The sequence below is a fragment of the Macaca thibetana genome, chromosome 5, assembly GCF_024542745.1.
Source record: "Macaca thibetana thibetana isolate TM-01 chromosome 5, ASM2454274v1, whole genome shotgun sequence".
Taxonomy (NCBI): Eukaryota; Metazoa; Chordata; class Mammalia; order Primates; family Cercopithecidae; genus Macaca; species Macaca thibetana.
In genome coordinates, this window is record NC_065582.1 from 24,013,454 (window position 1) to 24,031,249 (window position 17,796).

The 17,796-nt window shown below is 35.1% G+C and overlaps 1 protein-coding gene across 1 annotated transcript in view; it reads right to left on the minus strand.

The window, feature by feature from the left end:
• Positions 1 to 17,796, minus strand: part of CPE (carboxypeptidase E) — a 536,015-nt gene that overhangs the window by 52,575 nt on the left and 465,644 nt on the right. The gene's annotated exons all lie outside the window — the stretch shown is intronic.

The following is a 17,796-nucleotide window of genomic DNA, read 5'->3' on the forward strand; positions in this document are numbered from 1 at the left end:
CTTCTTCAGAGGAGAGGGTGTAAAACCTGGCAGGAGGGTCAGCGAGGTAAACCACATGTCAGCCGAGCAGACTCAAGACAAACACAGGTTGTGGGAAATTGGGGAGGAAAAAAATCAGAGGAAATCTCTGCAAAACCCCTGTTGTGAGCAATTCCGAGGTTTCCCCACATCTGCAAGTAGTTTCCAAAATAGGTGAGATGACTTCTCCCCCAACAAGCTTCGAAGGGACTAGTGATTGGGAGCTTTGCTTTTCCAACTAAATCTTTAACTGTCACTTTAGCAAGGACTTGTTAAAAAAAAAAAAAAAAAAAAAAAAAAAAAAAAAAGCCTTACATCTTATTTAACTAGTGTTCCCCGGATCCAAGTTATCATCTGGGGAAATGTATGAAGGTAAACACACAACACACACACACACACACACACACACACACACCCCTTTGATGATAAAGTCATCTTTGGTTTGGAGATTTTACTAGGTTTTATTCATGTTTGTTAGAGAAAAGTAAGAAGCCAATCTTGAAAAAGCACCAACTATTTTCAACTTAAAGTATAGCAAGGCTAGGTGGAACTGAACTGACCAAATGTTCTTTACAAAACTGGGTCTTTCTCAGAGGTCACTGCAATAATGGAGCTTCCCTTCCATAGATCTTAAACTCCTAATGCCCAGATTTTTAAAAGAACATGTTCAATCAGCAGGTAGAGGCGTTTGATTTTGAAATCTCTTGCTGAGTCATTCTCAAATTCTCTTATCCATCCAAAAAAAAAGTTTGCATAATTAATAATAGTGTTGCCCTAGTGCAGAGCTCAACAAGAATGAATCCTGCTTAGCCCATCTGAAAGCCCAGAGAATGCAAATGTCATCTGGAGGATTCCTGCTCTTGAGCTGCTGACAGTGTCCCCATTCCCTACCCCAAAACCTTAAAAATGTCCCTTGTTACTCTAAATGCCTGCAAACATCTCCTTAGACTACTTGATCATGTGTAAATTTGCAAAAGGTTTTACCTACAGTTTGCCTAAACATTGCTTACTTTGCAGGAATAAATATGCTTTATACATTTGTTCTGGGGAAAAAAAGTACTGTATAGGGATAATGGCCTCATTATGTATAATAACACCTATTACTTTTTACATGTGTTTCATTACTTGGTTTTATAATTTTATAAATTTGTAGTCCAGAGAGTTAGAATGATTATCATAGTAGAACCTCAAGTCAAAATACAGGAATGTTTCTTTACAGCTAATATACTTGCAGAGAATACCTACATCACAATACCTAGGCTTAATCCCTGATTTATTTTTAAATATTACATCTAACTCTAGGTTTGTAATAAGAAAATTCATTTTTTAAACTAATTTTGTCTCTGCAGTTGTTACGATTACAAACTAAAAATAGATTTTCCTTGTCCATGAAAGAAACATAAATTTGCAAGAATATGTATGTGAGCAAGGAGTTGATTGATTGCTCTGTCATAGTATAGCTGCAGACACATAGTAGGTGAATTCAGTCTCCTCAGGAAGACAAAAAGGAGAAACTGATTTCCTTAGTAAGACACGTGCTGATGTTGCCCTGGCTTCTAGCTGGCAAGCGCTGTTGATCAACATTGCCACCTGCAACAGAGTGCCACCCATCACTCTCAGCAATAACAGGGAATGAAGCCGCTCAAGAGTGCTGCAAAACGCAAGCTCTATGCCAATTGGTATGTCACATTGGAAATACCAATTAAAGTAAATTTCCCTTGTAGAAAATATCAATTAGATATGTATACTTTCTAAGCTAGATTTGTGCAAAGCTAGATGTGATCATTTTGTGTTATAAAACCAAATAATACATGAATGAATATATTTCCCTTTTGTCCCTTGTGAAAAAAAATCAGACATATATGAAATAAAATGTGAGTTTTCCTCTTCCCTCTGGTCTCACTCCCTCCTCTGACCTAAAAACCATTAACTTGTTAAGCAAATAGCATGTATATCGATTGCCTTCTCAAAAACAGCAAATATTGGCAATTTCATACTACTTTAAACTTTTAAAAAGTCCTTCTTTGTGTTAATGCTACTGTTATTCTGAACCTATATGCAACTCAGTCAAATACTTTTAAGTGAAGAGATGATCTTAGAGTCTTGATGGACTTTGATTTCCACATTTTCTTTTTTTAAATCTTGCACTATATAATGTTTATATTGCATATATATATATATATAAATAATATATGTATCACCACTGATGAATGCTCCCAACTCTTCAGAATTAGGATGACCCTATAGTAATCAAAATCTGCCCGTATTGCTATTTCCGAAAGAACAAATAAAGTATCTGAGAAAGAATGAAAAAAGTAAGCAGAGGGCCATATTTGCTTCATTCACAAAAGTGTGGAAGAAGGTTTCGTTAAGAAAAAGGCATACACCTCCCCTGGGGGATAAAGGGAGCTTTCCTTCTGCAATGGATTCCAGATTCTAATCTGAGTTGGGGCCCCTAAACTGAATCTCTGGTTATTCTTCAGTAGTTTACTGTACTAGTCTTTCTACCATACCCTCGCTGGCCCTCGCTGTGGGGGACAGAGATGCCCTTTGTTTTTATGGCTTTTAGCTACTCCAGACCATTCAACTCTTATTTTCACCCCATTCTGATGTGACTCTCTACTGGATACATATGGCTTTATTTCATGAGCTTTCCTTCAGTTCTACATGGCATCTCCTAATTCTAGAGTTCAGTGCCCCAAAATGGTACTTAAACTGCTGAGAGTACATGAAGTCATTTTAGGTACTATAGTAATAAACTACGTATGGATGTGTATGTATATCAGAAAAAAATAGTTACTAAATTTGTCATTGCATATATAGTTCTTACAATCATGCTTAAGCTTAAAAACAAGGCACTGGCTTCGTGAAATTAAGCCAGTAATGAAGGTAGCAGGTGAAGGTTGACTAATGTTTGATAAACACTGACCTAGTTCGGCTCCTGTCCTCTGCTACACCACACTGCCTGCAGGTTCCTGCCATTTGCCTCTTCCATCACACCTGTCCCACAGTTGCTTCCTTCTCGTACCTGTTTATCACTCATTTTCACTTCCAGTCCTTCAATACAAAAGGTCTGAGTCTAGACGGGGAAGCTGCATGTATTTATTGTTGGCACTTCGGATTTGTTTGCTGTTTTAGGCATTACTTGCTGTATCACTCTTCAGAATATCCACTGACTTGTGTATTCAAAAAACATATATAATTGCTTAATGACATCCGGAAATAATTGCATTCTTCCTTTGGGCAACGGCTTGGCCAAAGTGAAATGGGGGCAATGGAATGGAATAGGAAGGAGGTCTTCCCATTTCCAACCTAATGGCACTCAAAGGCTTGAGTCCACTAGTAGGTTTCCAATTATGTAACTTCTGCTCCTTTACTGAATCCTCACTGTTGTCCCCTGAACACCTAGTTAAGGAGTCACAAGAGTATGGAGCTTGAAAACAGTCCCTCAGTGCAATTTCCAGCTCTCTACTTCCTAGCTTGGTGACTTTGGACCTGCTTTTGTAACCTCAAGTGTCCTCAGTTTTCTCATTCATAAAAAAGAGATAATTTTAGGGATAGTGATATTTCATAGAGTTGTTACAAGGAATAAGTGAATTAATATATGTGATATGTTTTATAGTCCTTGTATATAGAAACTATATGTATACTAGTTCGTAGTACGTGAGAACTTTTGGTAATTGTTTATTATTATTATCATTTTAAGTGAATTCTAAAACATCAAATTATTTCCAGTCCCTCTAACTATGTTATTTGAAAAGAGGCTTCTCTTTCTTCACTTGACCTAACGCAGAATAATTTACTCAAAGTGATACTGGAGAGAAGCTACGAACAAATCGGTTAAGAGCACAGAATTCAGCCGCAGAAAACACAGACTTAATATGGAAATTTCCCATTTAGTAGCTATCTTGCCTTAAGCAAGTTACTTCCCTAGCTACACTCTCCCTGTTTTTGAAACAGAAATGAAATACCTAATAGGGTTAAACTGAGAATTAGAAAAAATTAGGGATGTAATGTACTCCCTAGCAGATGTAAGCTAGGAACATTAAAAAAAAGTTGGTTATTATTATTAATTGGTATTTTTCTAGTGATCGGGCAAAACCTATACATAGTTTTTTCACTGGCAGGCAAGAAATTCAGCATACACACACACACACACACACACACACACACACACGCAAATCTGGCTACAGATTAAATAAAACTAGGACAATTTTCTTTGAAAAAATCCATCAATAATACAAAATCCCTCAATCTGAAATAAACATTAATGGTGTTCTTTATAAATTCCCCAATGATATAGTGACTGACATTAGAATGCCTCTCATCTGGCCATTTTCTGTCCTCTTTATTTAGCTAATATAGTACTGTTTTCATATTTTTATATTATGAACATAAAATATGTCTCCCAAGATTTCCTAAGTGGTTTCCCTATAAAATGAAGTTTGTATTTTATTTTATTTGCTTCATAGGTGATTAAAAAATAGACTCTGAAACCTTTGATGGATCGTATTATATACTTTCAACGCAATGAGAATAATTTAGTTTTAAAACTATAATAACGGAGTATTATCAGCTTCTTGGAAGAAAGGAATGCACTCAACTCCTTAAGGCACATTATCCAGGTCAATCACTTGCCAAAGGTTTTAGGGTCTTAAGCTATTTTGAAGATGGGGAATGGGAGTTGAAATGAGTGAGTGATTCATGGACATAGTATGGTCACCTTATAACCCCGACCCTCCACTGGCTCCTTTGGCTGGCCACTCTTTGGGAGCCTGTGGTTCTACTAATCCTGCTAAACAGGTGCTGGGCAATGGAGAACTCTATGCCTGACAGTGGCCAATGACCTCCATCCCCAGCTAAAGCCCATTCTTCCTTCCAGCCTGGCTACATTGTCCTTCCTGACTCCACAGATGATAGTCTCCAAGGAAGTCCCTCTACTCTGCCTTGCATTCAAGTTGTCCATCTCATAGAGGATAGGAGCCACATCTTTTCCATAAATAAATCCCACAAAATACTTTGTATGTGCAAGATGCAAAACAATTTTGTATGGACAAAAATAAAATTATCTAGATTTCATAATCTAAGTAGTATTCTAAAAGATTCCATCACTGGAAACATTGAACACTAGAATACCAGTGAAAATTAATTTTAAAAATCTATACATTCAGTATAAAAGCAGGGTTTGGGATGGGAAAACATGTTTAAGTCCTTGTTGCTCTCCTTGTTAGATATCCTTGGATGCTTATCCTTTCTTAGCTCAATTTTCCTCACCTTTAAAATAAAATGCTTATCTCATATGGTTATTTTGCAACGCAAACACATCAAGTATTTAAATCACTTCGCATGCAGCCTGGCACATGACAGGACCCTGTAGCTATGAAGTCCTCACCTCTTCTTCTGCCCACTGACAAGGAATTCTAGAGCACCAGCAATCCAATCTGAAAGGAAATTTGTGATAAGTATTTACGAAACAGTTGAGAAAAGCAAGATTTTTCCTTGGCAGGTAATGAAAGATGATGAAGAAAGCAGTAAAGAAAGTAGAAGTTTTAAATTTCTAACAGGACTCACTCACTTGAGGATTCCATCTGTCCTTTCCATTCCCACCCATAAATAACTAAATGTCCAGATAATAGTAATACCCTATGCTAACTTTATTAATTCACCTTCACAAAATAAACCTTGTGAAAATAAGTTGATAAAGTAGATTTTGTTCTGGATCTACGAGAACAAACATCTTAATAATCAGTAAAACACAGTGTGCTGAAATAAGTTAAACTGAAAAGGCTGATATTGTTTACTGACCTCTTGAATGCGTTGTTGGGTAATTGGCATAAATTTAAAACTTGGTGTGATTTCATTTTTTATGATGCATTGTAAAATCACTAAGTTATTTTATAACTTATTTAACTCTATTCATAATATGCAGCTGCACTTGAACACTAGTTTTTCTGTATTTCTGAACTCCCCATTATACTCTGCGCTTAGTTCCGGGACCCAGCAAAATTTATTTTGTAAGCTGCACCGGGCTTTCAGGTGGCAATAATTAATGACCTTGGCCTTCATCTTCCAGCATTATAACTCACTTTGGGTGGCTTTTCCAACCACTAAAGCAATAGTTTTGCACTATAAAACCACTCCACTCCAATCAATATGAAACATCTGAAGTGTGTTTATTTATATATTTATTGTTTTTCATCTTCAAAGCACTTTAACGACATTAACTAATGGTCCCTAAAATAGGTGAAGATGGTTTTCTCTAGGCTCACGACACCAACTCTAAAAGCCTGAGACACTGAAGTGGCTACAACTCAGAGCGAACAATTTCCGTCATAATTCTCTTCTCCCTCACCTCTTGGGGAAAGAGTTCATTCATATTTACTCTGGGTCTGACAACCAAAAAAAAAAAAAAAAAAAAAAGGGAGAAAGAGAAAGAAAGAGATCTTGCAAACAGAGAGGAGCGCAGTTGGGGCAGGGATGTCAACCATCTTAACAGTGGATTCCTACTGTCTCACAAGTCAGTAGATCACTAGCACATCCACAGCGCTTTTGCCAGGGCACACGGGAGACTGGGTTATCAAGAGCTAATTACTCAGACAAGGTTTTGATCCTCAATTATCTAGCTATTTCAGATGAAAACGGGTGTGGTGTTTTAATTTTTCCTAGCAAGAAAGTGCTGACATATCTGAATAATTTCCTCAGCTTTCTACTTTAGTTCGCGTGTATTCGACAGAAGGTTATACCGGTGCTTTGTAAATTATTACCACTCCTCTAAAAACACCACCACTTGTGAGTTGAGGTCACAGTTCATCTGTGAGTCTGAGCCTCATATCTCACACCTCACTATTAAGTATTCTGCTTGTAACATAAAAGCAGAGCGTTGCTATCTTTTCTTCTCTTGCACACTGCTCTTTAGAAGAAATTTTAAAAGTCTGCTCATTCATTTGTCTCCAACATCAACATTAAAAGTAATTAAATGCTTTGCTAGAATAATTTTTTACTACAGCTCTCATTTAAAAATAAAACACTTTAATCATTTCAAAGAATTAGATTGAAACATTTCTAGAAAACCTGTAAAAATTAGTTGGTTCTCCTTTGTTTTCTTGCTCTATAGTAATAATTGCTATGAGAAATGGAAATTGTCATGCGTTTGACTATAAAATCAGTGCAAAGTTTATGGCTTACTCTTTTAAAACCATGAGACCACATGCAGAGAACCTGAAGCTGTTTGCTCCTAATTACTAGTAAAACAGGAAAGCAATTATTAGAGCAATTAATTCAATATGTAGTGCGATCTTTTATTAACCATTTTTATTCTAATGTAGTAACTAAGTGATTCCTTTCACAGGACATGCCCAGCAAAATAAATAAAATTATCATGAAATAAGAAGCACTTCATAAAATTGGCAAACATATCTGTTAATGATCTTAACTATATAAAAAGCATGACACAGTAGATCAGTCTCTAACTTCGATTCTTCCAACACCCCAATTAAATTAAATTAAATTAAATTAAAATTGCTCCTATCTAATGAGTATCTGACTCATTGTTAATAAATAGTTTCCCAAAATAATGCACATCAAAGTGAACAATGGGATGATACGCTTTAATTTAGTGAAATAGAATTTATTTTATTGCAAAATTAGTTACTTCTTCTTTCAAATATCAAGCACTATAGGCTAAAGTAATGGTTATATTTTGGAACTATAAGATTCCCTATGGCTTTTGAATTTCTATCAGAGGTTAAAATCTGTTTTTTCCTCAATTTTTATAATATACATTTTCATAAGATTAATTATTTAACTATGTCACTCAGGGTAAGTTTTCAAAGTGATTTCTCTGTTGAAAATTACTTTGTACTTTTATAATTTATCATTTCAACTTCCATATTTATAATTTATGCTTCTATATCACAATTGTGAGGGGGTTTTTTATGTGTTTTAAGCAATATTTCATTAATGTTCTAATTAATATGATGAGCAAAAAACTAAAAGTATGAGCTCCACATTAAAGTTTGAATATTGAAAGTACTGTCTAAAATGAATCTTGAAAATTAAGATTACCAAAGGAATACTAATATTTGTATATGGAACCTAAGTGTGTGAAGGACAGGACAATATTATCTCTTCTTCAAACAAAATGATTAGAACGCTCAAAGAAGTATTTATTGATTTTGTAAGTGTTGAACTTATACCATTGATAGTGATACTAATTAAATGTCTCTAACACTCCCTAAAAAGGGAGAGAACATGATAATAATTAAGTCATCAGATAACCTTAACTAGATTGAAGCATTTGCTCTGGAGAATGTTATAACAATCCTTCAGATCCTGTTTTTCTACTAGGCCTTCAAAGGCTGCATGGCACTGAAACTCTGAATTTCAAAGAAACCTTTCAGGAGTCAGGACACTAATTGGCCCTAATGTGTTTTAGAATATGGTGTTCTAATTGGCACGCTGTCGAGGCATTACCCAGAGGTACAAAAAGGATGCTTTATGTAGACTAAGGTTGGCAGCTGTGTCCTTGTTGGCTGGTCAGTTTTTTGACATCCTGCGACCTCTAGTGAGAACCAGAAGTTGTCAGCCAACATAAATTTCCTTGCCCAGTCTGAGTTTCTATAGGAGCTGCAGAGAAAGAAAAACCCCTCAGCTAGGCTCATACAATACTTCTGCATTTTTCAGATCACAGCGTTTTTTTCGGGTTTGAGAGGGTGAAACTATTTTCTTAAATACCTTTAAATTTTTTATTCAAAATCTCTAGAAATTTTATTTCAGTCCTTCAATTACTATTTCAGTACCTTCAATTATTATTTCAGTACTTTCAATTACTACTCTAAAGTTAGTAAAAATAAGAAAGGGTGAAAAGTCCAATGAAAATATGAGATGAGTCTCAAGGGTAAAAAAAAAGTGTCTCAACTATATATTACAAATAAGTGAAAGTAAACTGTTAACACACATATGTTTTTCAGCATTTTTACAAATTATATGCTCAAATTTTAGAATGACTCAATTATACTATATTTTTGATTAATCCTAAAAGCATAGTATTATTCACTGAAAATAAGATATAAAACAAGTGGATTTCGACATAAAATAAGTACATAAGGTTAAATGAGACAAGTTCTGACTTTACCTCCCAAAGCATGTATAGCATAGTACCTGGCACACTGCTCATTCTGAAAAGTTTCCTTGCAATAGCTATAACTTTTATAAAGATGCCTAGTTGCTTAAAGGCAATGTGTATTTATTAACAATAAAATATAGGCACAGAAAGATGAATGACACAAGACCACCACCCAAACTGAACATACAATCTAATGGGCAGATGACAGATATAACTTCACAGAATGTGGTAAATACCTGACACGAGGAACAAATGAAGAACTCTATATGTTCTATGAGAAAGATCATTGTCGGCCGGGCATGGTGGCTCACGCCTGTAATCCCAGTTACTTGGGAGGCTGAGGCAGGAGAATCACTTGAACCCGGGAAGAGGAGGTTGCGGTGAGCCAAGATTGTGCCATGTCACTGCAGCCTGGGTGACAAGAGTGAAACTCTGCCTCAAAAAAAAAGAGAGAGAGAGAGAGAGAGAGAGAGGGAGGAAGGAAGGAAGGAAGGAAGGAAGGAAGGAAGGAAGGAAGGAAGGAAGGAAGGAAGGAAGGAAGGAAGGAAGGAAGGAAGGAAGGAAGGAAAGATAGATCATTTTCACTTTAGGAAATGAGGGAAGGATTTATATAGCAGGTGCTACATGACTTGGACCTAAATAGAGACTAAGGAGAATGAGGGAGAATGAAAGAAGCAGCAGTAAATATCTTTCTGCCTTCTTTGATGTTCTCTAAATTCTGTTCATCCTTTTCTGCCTTATTTTAGCCTCACTTAATCTGTAAGGTAAATGTGGAAAATATACCTTGGATACTAATCATATATTTTTCCCCAAATTTACCTAGACTTTCAACTTTCTGCATTTTCACTTCTTTTGTTGTTAACAGTGAACATATTAATGCATTGTGCACCAGGACATTTGGTATAAATAATACTCATTGAAAATGGATTTTACACTTAAACACTTAAAAATAGTTTTTCAATGTTTCCGAACCACAGTTGCTATGGAAATTATAAATGTTATCTTCATTTAGAAAAACTGGAACACTTCATACCTATTCTTTAGTGCTATCACATTTAACAGTGTTCCAAAACCATGAGTACAAAGATTTTTCCAGAAAAAAGGTAAGATTTCTTAATCAAATAAACCTTGTACTGGAAATTTGTAAGATATATATATTTAATATACATAAGATATACAATATATATTTAATATGTATAAGATATGTATTTTATATTTAATATGTGTTATATATATTAAATTTATTTAATTGAATTGAATCTCAAACTTTTTGACAATCTCTTAAAATTTCTGTTCCAGTGATCACTTTTTGGGAAGCATGCCTATAGATATTTATACACAGCAGTAATATTTTATACTCACATACACATATGACACAATATATTTATAATGTTCTGACATAATTACATAACTAAGTAAAAATAGATATGTATATGTATGTAGGTATGTAGTTATTACTGGAAAAGTAATTTTTCTTAGATTTCAGTATGGGAGATTTGAGCATGGGGATTTCATTAATTCCTAAAGATTCTATTAGATAAACTCTACTAACTTAATGACAAAATATTTTATCATTTAGTCAATCAATAGAATACAAAATTTATTGATTAAATTTGGCCATATTATGACTTGCCTGCTTTGATTGTCTTTCTTCTTTCCTCCCTTTCTCCTTCCTTCCCTCCCTCCCTTCTTTCCTTTCTTTTTTTTTTTTTTTTTTTGGTAAGGAATCTAGTCTAAATAGTTCTAGAGATATTCTTTTCGATCTAGCAACCTAAAATTTTTTAAAATTCGTTTTAAACTAAATAAGAATATTGTAAGAAACAGTAGAGATTTGCATTTGTTTTCTTTATAACATTTGGCAGTACTGAGCTAGTTTCCAATTTTGTAATTAGTAATTTTGAAAAGTAATTTCAGTGAATCACCCAATATAATTCAACTAAACACAATGTATGTAATGAGGGGACATAGAATCAAAAGTTATGTTAAATGTAAAAACATTCATTATTTGACCCTTTTAATACTTTTTTAGCATGGATCATCGGAATCATAGCAATTAAAATGATCTTGTTCAACTCCCTCATTTCTAAAATGATTGAAATCCTGTTAATACCTTGTAGATCTGCAAGAGTGGCAGGTAGCCAATAAAAATCTTAGCTATTTTCATTTTCTTTGGTTTTAGACTTCATTTTTTCCTTTAAGTTTATGAGTCACGATCTGAGCTAGACGACTGAGTCTTCATTCATCACAAGTTCTTTATAATGTACGTGAATATTCGAAACTTTGAGACTCATTGCAGCCTGCCATAGGGAGCAGCATTACTAAGCTATGTCTCCACATATAAAAGGAGATGGACAAAGATATTTTCTTTTATATAATTGATGAGGGACAACTGAGCAATGGCATTGTATTCTCTATGTCTCATGTTTATTAAGTCATCTTATGCCTGAAACAGAATTGGTCACTTGCAAGCTCTCTATTATGCAGAGAGAAATTGATAGCAGGTTTAATGCTATTCAAAGATTATATGGCATAATTTGTTCCTGTAGTTATTTTACTGCTCTATGAAGAACCTGACCCATAAAGTAAACCAATACTGTGAAGTAAATTCAGGTTTATTTTATTTCCAACTCAAGTCAACCAGCACTTTGTTATGTACTCCAAGCAATAAAATAATAAGGACATGGTTTCTGACCTAAAGGAAAGTACACTTTTATAACATAGAAATAGTCACCTAGTAGCTGATTATTTGAGTGCCATGGAAATCTAAAATGGCTTCATCACCGTAAAATGAAGAGTAAAAGGAACAGTATGTTTTAATTTTGATGTTTTCTGTGTCTGTTTTAATTCGTTCTTTCATGAACACAACACTAGGTAGAATAGACTCTCTGTATCACTTCCTTCATAATTAAAGAATAGTTAGTAAGCATTATACTACATAAATCACATGCAGATATCCAATCTCCCTTCTTAAGTAATTTCATCATCTACTTTGTTGATTAGCTAAATTGAAAGCTGCACTCAATTTGACAATGCCAGTAAGTTGGAGAAAATATTTTGCTTCTATTGGCCTGTCAAACAGTGTTTGCTCATAAGTATTAAACTGCTATGAGAAAAATAAAATGTTCAGCCTTTTTTTTTCATTGTTTGGATCATCCTTTTTGTCACTGAAAATTCTGGTTTTATTTGCTACCTTTGATAAATATTTCTGAGTGCTAAGTGTACTAAGTGTCAAGGCTAGCAATATGGAATCTAAACAGTTTAAACACTCTTATCTCAGCTATTTTTTAATTTTTTCAGATTTTTTCATTTTGTACAGTGATTAAGAAGAGTGATTTTTCCACCAGTGGAAGTTCTTTTTTAGAAAGATGATGCTTTGTCATCTGAGATGCTTGGTTCTTTCATGGATGTTCAGATTTTCCCCATGTCTTCAATCAAATTTGAAAATTTTATTTTTCTTAGAAAAGTATGGAACCCATTTCATTCGTTTTATCAATGTTTTCAAATTTGTAAATACTTACATGTACAGTGTTTTATCATTTCTCTGTTTTTGTACATCTCTTGCCTTTTTCATTCCCAGTTTTATAAATTTCCTATTTTACTTTATTAAACTAGTCAAAAATGTTCTTTTTCTAGTTAATTTATCTATTTCTTCTTTAATTCTTTTTAATTTTATGTTCATTTTATTGAAATTTTTTAACATCTTAAGTCTTCAGTTCATTTATTTCCATTTCTTCAGGAATGAGCAGATTTATGATGATGTAGTATACATTTGGAGTTCAATTTCAGGAAGCAAAAACTTCTCTTTTAAGCAGAAGGAAATGTGATGGAATTGTATGCTTAAGAAGATGTTGGAAGGCCTGGAGAAATAGACTTGATTCTGATTCAAGAATGACCCCAGAATAAGATCACAAATCTGGCCTGCAAAGGGAGGTACCCATTGGATAGATTCAGAGAAGGAAGAATTAAGCTATCACTGGAAAGGCTGACTTCAAGAACACACCCCTTTAGCTTTGATGCAGAAAATCAGGAAGCTGTTATTACCTTCACATCTTCCTCTGATGGATCTCTAGAGTACGGCTGCAGAAATAGTTTCTACCCTGAGAAACTGCCTCAGCACCAGGAAAACGCCTCCTTGACTTTCATCTTCTAGACCTCTGCTGCCCAACACAGCAGCCACTAACCACATGTGGCTACTGAGCACTGGAAATATGACTAATTCAAATGGAGACATGCTCTAAGTTTAAAATACACACAAGATTTCAAAGACATAATGGGGAAAAAGAAAGACAGAAAGTAAAATATCCCAATTTTTCAATCTTGACATAATGAAATGAAAATATTTTGAAACATATTCAATATTAAATATATTGGGTAAAATAGAATGCATTCTTAAAATTAATTGTGTCTGTTTTCTTTTTACCTTTTGTAATGTGATCACCAGAAGATTTAAAATTGCATAGGTGGCTCACACTATATTTCAATTGGGCAGTATTGTTCTGGAACTCATAAGAACACATCAGTTAGCCAAATCAATTTCACACCTAAAAATTTAGGTGCAAGAAAGTCATGGAAAAGTAGATTTTAGCTTTCTAGTTTCTGTCATTAAGAAAAATCCCCCTAATTGGAAGCTGATAGATATTGAGTGTGCTAAGCCACTATATCTTCCACATAAAGCTTTTTTTGTTGTTTTTTTGTTTTTTTGTTTTTTTGTTTTTTTGAGGCGGAGTACAAGCTCCGCCTCCTGGGTTCAAGCCATTGTCCTGCCTCAGCCTCCCGAGTTGCTGGGACTATATGCGCCTGCCACCACGCCCAGCTAATTTTTTTTTTTTTTTTTTTTTTTTTTTTTTTGTATTTTTTTTAGTAGATACGGGGTTTCACTATGTTGGTCAGGCTGGTCTCAGACTCCTGACCTGTTGATCTGCCCGCCCCGGCCTCCCAAAGTGCTGGGATTACAGGCATGAGCCACCGCGCCCGGTCCACATGAAGTATTTTTTAGGAAAAAGTTCAGGCAGTACTTCATGAGGTTTAAAACTTAGTTTTCTCATTGCAATGATCTTTGCTACTATGTAGTTTTATCGTAATTTTATTTTATTTACCCAAAGTTATTTAGAATACTTATTTTTTAGGCCGGGCGCGGTGGCTCAAGCCTGTAATCCCAGCACTTTGGGAGGCCGAGACGGGCGGATCACGAGGTCAGGAGATCGAGACCATCCTGGTTAACACGGTGAAACCCCGTCTCTACTAAAAAATACAAAAAACTAGCCGGCCGAGGTCCGGCCGAGGTGGCGGACGCCTGTAGTCCCAGCTACTCGGGAGGCGGAGGCAGGAGAATGGCGTGAACCCGGGAGGCGGAGCTTGCAGTGAGCTGAGATCCGGCCACTGCACTCCAGCCTGGGTGACAGCGCGAGACTCCGTCTCAAAAAAAAAAAAAAAAAGAATACTTATTTTTTAATCTTCCAGAGAGTTTATTTTTTTAACTTCCAAGTACTGCGTTTAAAATTTTAAGGTTTCTTTACCAATTCATTATTAACTCTTACTTTATTATATTTTTGTGTTGTAATCAAATAAGGTAATCTTGCACATTTTTTTTTTTTCTGTTTGGAATATATTTACATATTCTTTGTAGTCAAAATACAACCAGCTTTTGCAGAAGCCCCATGGGCATGTGAATGGAACAGATTTTTTGCTGCAGTAGCATAAAAAACTGAATTTGTATGTGTGAATGTCTTTATTTACATTAATCCAACTGTCAGCACCCTTGCTTTTGGTCTTGCTTTGTTGTTGTTTCATTATGTTGTGTTTTGTTTTGGGCATGACAGATCTTTTAAAGACAGGGATATGTAAACGTCTCCAATTTCGCTAAAAATGGCTTACAATTAGGAAACAAATAAAACATTTAGCATATGAGCAAAATACAGGCTGGTATGAGGTAAATCTAATTAAAAAGGTAATAGGAAACAAGAAATTTTTGTAAAAAACAAATTATCTGTGGGGATTGGAAAAAGGCACCATATAGGACAAGATATTTTATGTGATTTAAAAGAGGAGGATTTGAGATTACAGAAAATGAGAAGTTACAGCCCATGAGAACAAATAACGATGGGCTTGTGACAATATAGTGAATATTTGCCGAATCTAATGATACAGGTTTTCTGGAATACAACTGTATATTGGGAAAAACAGTAATGTTGAACAATGTTTTCTTTTATTTTAAAAATTTATTTTATTTTATTTTTTTGAGACGGAGTTTCACTCTTTCGCCCAGGAGTGCAGCGGCGCGATCTCGGCTCAACGGAACCTCTGCCTTCCGGTTTCAAGCGATTCTCCTGCTTCAGCCTCCCAAGTAGCTGGGATTACCGGTGCCCGCCACCACGCTCAATGTTTTATTTTATTGATTGAACATTTGTATTAGTTCTCCTGGAAATGACCTTTTGTTATAATCCTTGACTAGTTTTCAATTGAATTTTTTGGATTTTCCTTAAGGATCTGTACTTTTTACATAATCACTGCAAGTATTTTCCACATGTTTGTTATTTTATTTTTAATTTGTGTGATATATTTGTGACATGCAGAAATTTTCATTTGTGATCTCAATTTAATTGCTCTTTACTTTGTGATTTCATTTTACTTCATTATCTGTTCATTGCTAAAGTTTAAATATTATGTGCACTTTGCTTTCTGCATTCTCTATGTTTTTCCTAATTTAACAAACTGGGAAATCAATTTTCCTAACACATTTTTATTAAATATTCTTCCTTTCACTACAGTTTGTGACATTACAGTCTACTTTTCAACTATAGATCCTGTTCTTTGGAATTACCTGCCCATATAATTCTGTATCTACATTGTTCTAATTATTTTGGTTTCGTATTATATATGTTTAATACGGTATATAGGGCCAGGCGTGGTGACTCACGCCTGTAATCCCAACACTTTGGGAGGCCAAGGCAGGCAGATCACCTGAGGTCAGGAGTTCCAGATCAGCCTGGCCAACATGGTGAAACCCCGTCTCTACTAAAAATACAAAAATTAGTCAGGCGTGGTGGCAAGCACCTGTAATCCCAGCTACTCAGGAGGCTTAGGCAGGAGAACTGCTTGAACCCAGGCGATGGAAGTGGCAGAGGGCTGAGATCACACCATTGCACTGCAGCCTGGGTGACAGAGCAAGACTCCACCTCGGAAAAAAAAAAAAAAAATATATATATATATATATATATATATGGGGTCCCCAATTCCCTGACTGTGAACCAGTAACTGTCTGTGACCTGTTAGGAACCCGGCTGCACAGCAGGAGGTGAGGGGAGAGCAAGTGAGCATTATTGCCTGAGCTCCTCCTGTCAAATCAGCAGGGGTATTAGATTCGTATAGGGATAAGAACCCCACTGTGAACTGTGCATGTGAGGAATCTGGGTTGCACACTCCTTATGAGACTCTAACTAATGCCTGATGATCTTAGGTGGAGCAGTTTCATCCAGAAACCAGCATCTCCACACCATCTGTGGCAAAATAAACCAATCTCTGGTGCCAAAAAGGTTGGGGACCACTGGTATATCATATATATTATAGAAAATACATTTTATTCGATATATAGTTATTTGCTAGCACTATTCTCTTTTTAATCTTCTTGTTAAAAATGCATTTAGCTGTTTTGTCCCTGAACTTCTAACATGTTTAAGCTATTGAAGCATCCATGGATTTTTTTTTTTAATTATATAAAACTACAGTTAATTAGGAGATAATCAACATCCCTATTCTCATATTTTTATTCAGGAACATGTTTCTTTTATCCATTTTATCCATTTAAGTGAGCTTTATTGTCTCTCAGCAAAATTTCATACTTTTTTTCATAGAGTCAATGAACTTTCTTGATTAAAGTTATTCTTAGGCATTTTTGTTGCAAATAAGTGGGATATTTTCTAACTGAATTGCTGGTAGCATATTCAGCTTTAAATTACAATCTGTGGACTCTGATTTTTCATCATTGTCACAGCCTAATTTCTTCATGTGATTACGAGGCACTCAATAAATAATAAAAGATATGATTTTTGCCTTCCTTTAGTTAATACTTATTAAAGGGGTAGTGAGTTTTACTTACACACAAAAAAGTATTCTTTGGACCAAGTTCATGCTCTGCCTTAAATTTCTGGAGACTAGTTCTACTACAATACTGAATTAAGAGGCAGTAGAGAAAACATTGGACAAGGGTAGTTTGTGCTTCTCCTCGGCCTCCAGTTACTTATTCTGGAACATTCTATCTTAGCTCTCCCAGTGACAAGACGATAGCTCTCCTTTGCTAGAAATACTACACAAATGTAGGAGAGAAAGGAAAAAACATATTTGTTTCTCATTATCTCTTTTACGTATGTCATCAGTCTGCATCAGCAGATGGGTCCACAGCAATGGAGCTGTTCAGGTAGGCCCCACCTTTGACTATTAAAATATTGACGGTCAAACAATAATGTTACAATGTGAAGTTTATTGAAAGGATAATAAAATGAGTATTTTCATTACAAATTAAATGTCATTTTAAATGTACCACATCAAACTTAATTTGTCTTGTTTTTATATATAGAGGTAGTTGTAATTTAAAGTATTAACACCAGTCAGTAAAGCATATACCAATTAAACTTGGATATTTGCATACATTCTCTGTA